A 5,336-nucleotide genomic window follows, 5' to 3' on the forward strand; every position below is an offset into this window, starting at 1 on the left:
CTATGTGTAGGAATGGATTTTAAGGGTGTAGGATAATGTACAAAGGAACATAATACTAGATTGGGCTTAATTTATTGATATGGGCCCTCTCAGTGGAGATTCTAGATTTAATATGGAAGCTTGCACAATTATAAAGGCAATCTCAAAACTGTTTGAATGATTGACTGAGGCATTAATCCAAAAATGGCTTACTAAAATGGAGTTAGAAATGCCTGGTATTCCTTGGCTTGGTGCTATTGAATGAATTTTAAGGCTCAGGGAAACTGTAATGCTGAGAGTTACACATTGTAAGAGTGGATGAGTATGCTGTGTAAAATCTAATCTTCCACATTGGGAAGGCCCAGAAAACATGCCTTTCAGAAATCCTCTAAGACGCAAAATGGTAAGAGGTGTACCAGTACATTTGAAGAGCTTTGTTGTCATTCTTTTCCTTATACCAGACCCTACAGGTTGGAGCCTCTGCTGCTCAATTGGATGAATAAGATGCAACAGGTTTAATTGGACCCCAAGGTATCAGGGGCCACATGGCAGCACTGAATTTCCAGAGGCAAGGTGATCATAGTTATGATAATGGGCAACATAGACAAAACAATGTTCATCAGTGTTCAGCACAGGCAAGGCAACATGGCTTGTATGAACATTTGGTAATCTATTATGATGTTTCTAGGCATGTAATAGATAAGGATCCTACTGCATTTCTGCTTTCTTTGTATAAACAGAAAATTTTTCAAACAAATGAAAGAAAGGCTACATTGGATCATGGCAAAAGACAACTGTACTGACGGCACAAACTAAATGGAACTGAACTCCACTACATTCCCTGATCTCAAATGAACTGTACTTCCTGAACTCAAATGAACTGTACATGCTGAACTACCTTCCCCTGACACACTGTTTGCTGCTCTTAAGTAGCCTTTCTTTCATGTCCTTGTGAGAGTTGAGTGTATTCTATCTCTAACTCATTCTGTCAGATCATTCTCTGATTTGCCACTTTGCCCCTCAATTAGACTTCACTTTCAAATATGGCTGCATCCTTTTACAAACTAACTTCACCTTAATTGTTTGGGATTAAATATGTATACTAAGGGCATGTCTGTAGTCTACTCTAGTTCAGTCCATGGAATTCAGAGGCAGTTGTCTCAAGCAGGGCAATTCAGCTGAGAAGCTGAAAGGAAAAAGTTTGAATCAGTCAGCTTGGAGAGGAGTTTTGAGCCAGAACAGCTGAGTTGAACCAGCCAGCCAGAAATCAGAAAGAACTTTTTAAAAGTGAGCTTTATTTAGCAGTAAGCCTCCAAGACAACAATTATATTTGGTAGATAAAAGTTACTTTTACATCAACAACCAAGACTGAGATCCAGTTGTAGCACCTTCCCTAGGGTGATCAGCCAGTAATCTGATTGCTGGTTGACTGCACTGGGCTACTTACTCTGTGGAAAGGACAATATTTTGTCCTTACTGGAATAGATACTTATTCTAGTTATGGATTTGCTTTTCCTATACATAATGCCTCTACCAAAACCACCATCCATAGGCTTACAGAATGCCTTAATCCACTGCCATGGTATTCCACACAGTATGCTTCTGACCAAGGAACTCATTTTACAGCCATAAAAATGTGACAGTATACCTACTATCATGGAATCCTCTGGTCTTACCATGTTTCCTACCATCCTTAAGCAGCTGGCCTGATAGAAAGATGGAATGGCCTTCTTAAGTTACAGCTACAGTGCCAGTGAGGTGGTAGCAGTATAGATGGCTGGGGCAGGGCTCATCACACTCTTTGAAATAGCATCTGATATATGATACAGTTTCTCCCAAAGCTAGGATCCATGTGTCCAGGACAAAAAAGGTAATAGTCCCATTTGCTATCACTCCTAGTGACCCACTAGGGAAGTTTCTGCTTCATGTCCCTGCAACCCTAAGTTCTGTCGACCTAGAAGTTTTTGTTCCAGAGTTGCTCATTCCAGGAGCCACAACAGACATTCTTTTGAATTGGAAGCTCAGAATTACCCCTGGCCATTTTGGCCTTCTAATGCCCTTAAACCAACAGGTTAAGAAAATAATAACAGTGTTAGGAGGGGTGATAGATCCAGATTACCATGACGAAATTGGTAATTGTGGAAATGCCTCTCCATAATGGAGTTAAGAAGGACTATGTCTGGAGGGTAGACTATTATTTAGGACATTTCTTAGTGCTACCATGTCCTGTGATTAAAATCAAAAGGAAACTACAACAGCCTAATCCAAGAGGAATGACAAAGGGCACAGACCAATCAAGAATGAAGGTATGGGTCACTCCTCCAGAAAAAAATCAAGACCTGCTGAGATGCTTGCAGATGGTGGGGGAAATACAGAATGGGTAGAAGAAGAAGGTATTTATAAATACATCTGAGGCCATGTGACCAATTTCAGAAACAAGGGTTATAATTGGCGTAATTGTATTTTATTAAGAAAACATTTGTACAGATATTTGTCTTTTCTATCTACTTCTTTATCATATTTAAGTTTGAGATAATAAAAGGATGTTCTCCAAAGGACATTGCCATCTATTCTAAATTTACAATGCATTTTTGGTTATATGAGGGATATATATATATATGCATATATATATACATACATGTGTGTGTGATATGGTTATATCATATTATGCATACTATTAAGACCTGGTTATTGTTTATGTGTTTGAAGTTGTACAAGGAATAGTTATATCATTTGGAAATAAGGAGATATGATTGTGTGTCAAGTTGACAAGGGATGAATTGTGGTGGCTATTCTCAGTTGTCAACTTGACTATGTCTGGAATGAACTACAATCCAGAAATGGAGGGCAAACCTGTTATCTGGCAGAAGAACACAGGTTTTGTTCCAGATTATGAGGTGGATGACAACATGCCTTTAGTCCAGGTCTTGAGACACAGCCTTCATCTGGGCCATTCCTTCTGCTGGCAACCTATATAAGGACAATGAAAGAAGGAAGAGGTCGGTTGTTCTTCACCTGTTTGCACTCACTTTGCCAGCACATCCATTGAAAACCCACTTCCTCAGGATTCTAACTTTTATACAGAAGACCAGCTGAAACACCAGCCTGCCTTATCATTCCAATAAACTCCATATATAGAGATGTAAATAGATAGATGATATAGATTAGATAGATGAGAAAGAGAGAGGGAGAGAGAGAGAGAGAGAGAGAGAGAGAGAGAGAGAGAGAGAGAGAGAGAGAGAGAGAGAGAGAGAGAGAGAGAGAGAGAGAGAGAGAGAGAGAGAGAGAGAGAGGATACAGATAGATTCATTCTATAAATTCTGTGACTCTAGAGAACCCTGACTGACTAATTCAGCATGTATGTTATCAAGTTCCCACTTCAGGTTTGTAAAAGTAATTAGAAGTTATTAATCATTTTTCCCATTCCATTGTCAAGAATCCATGAATAGAACACACCAATGACTCAATATTTCGCTGAGAAAGAATCAGTATCTTTGAGCTGAAGTAAACCTTGAGTCACCAGCAGTTTGGTTAATTTGAGAAAGAATATGTGTCTCTTTTGTTTGTTATTTTTAATGAACCCTCTACCTTATGAAATGTCTGATTTGTTCTTAAATAGCAACATGAGCATCAGGTAACTGAGAGCATACTTGGCTTTTGCAAACAACATAATACTAGATCAATCTTCTAGAAGCAAGGCTTCCCAGACAATAGAAAGAAGTCACTTGTCAATGCACATAACAAGACAGACTGATGATGTACCCAAGCAGAATTCCTATAGTTGACACTAAGGAATAATATGTATTGGAATAAATGATTTATTCATCTTTGTACCTGAGAGGATGTTATTATCTTTCTAAGTGTTAAATATCAACTTGCAATAAAAATCTGAAATAATGCCAAGAGAAAATAAACTGTGTGAACTACACTTTGAAGCAATACTTATTTCTAAAGCATTCTGTAACCTGGTTATTGCTTTCTAGATTTTTATAAAAATAGCATGATTACTATATTCTCACTGCCAAGGATATTGGAAAAGTTCAATGAGAGTGAAGGGAATAAAATGACTGATGGGATGTTTACTGTGCAGATCTCAGCTCAACAAATAATGCAATATTACTTCTTTTCACTAATTCATATTTTATGAGAACTATATTTAAATGTGTTCTTCCTTCTCTGTTGACTTTGATTATACTTAAGAGAGTCTAAAACACTCAGAAAACATTTGTACTTATTTATCTCAGTAAACTTACTAATTTATTTAGCAGAGTATGTCTGATTTATCTTTACTTACTCCCTGAATACAAGGTAATATTACTTTGATATTTGTTGGCTACCTTGACTACATTTGTGATATTATTTGTGATTGCTAATGAAGGACAGATTAGTTCTTATTCATTCTCTAAAAGAAAAAATAGCTTAGTTGAAGACTTGTGGGTTTTTTTTTTCATTTTTTATTGTTATTTTATTATTTACATTTCAAATGTTATCCCCTTTCCCAGTTTTCTCTCCACAAGCCTCCTATCCCCTCCTCCCTCCCACTGCCTCTATGAAGTTGCTCCCTCATCCGCCCACCCACTCCTGCCTCAGCACCCTAGCATTCCCCTATCCTGGGCATCAAGCCTCCACAGGACCAAGGGGCTCTCCTCCAAGCGATGCCAGATAAGGCAATTCTCTGCTACATATCCAGCTGGATCCATGGATTGCCCCAACTCCCATGTACCCTTTGGTTGGTGGTTTAGTCCCTGGAAGATCTGGGGGGTGGAAGGTCTGGTTGGTTGATATTGCTGTTCTTTTTTTTTTAATTTTTTATATTTTTATTATGTATTTTCCTCAATTACATTTCCAGTGCTATCCCAAAAGTCCCCCATAACCTCCCCCCCACTTCCATACCCACCCATTCCCAATTTTTTGGCCCTGGCGTTCCCTTGTACTGGGGCATGTAAAGTTTGTGTGTCCAATGGGCCTCTCTTTCCACTGATGGCCAACTAGGCAATCTTTTGATACATATGCAGCTAGAGTCAAGAGCTCCGTGGTACTGGTTAGTTCATAATGTTGTCCCACCTATAGGGTTGCAGATCCCTTTAGCTCCTTGGGTACTTTCTCGAGCTCCTCCATTGGGAGCCCTGTGATCCATCCAATAGCTGACTGTGAGCATCCACTTATGTGTTTGCTAGGCCCCTGCATAGTCTCACATGAGAGAGTTATATCTGGGTCCTTTCAGCAAAATCTTGCTAGTGTATGCAATGGTGTCAGCGTTTGGAAGCTGATTATGGGATGGATATGGCAGTCTCTAGATGGTCCATCTTTTCGTCACAGCTCCAAACTTTGTTTCTGTAACTCCTTCCATGGGTGTT

Source organism: Mus caroli, chromosome 12 (genome assembly GCF_900094665.2).
Source record: "Mus caroli chromosome 12, CAROLI_EIJ_v1.1, whole genome shotgun sequence".
Taxonomy (NCBI): Eukaryota; Metazoa; Chordata; class Mammalia; order Rodentia; family Muridae; genus Mus; species Mus caroli.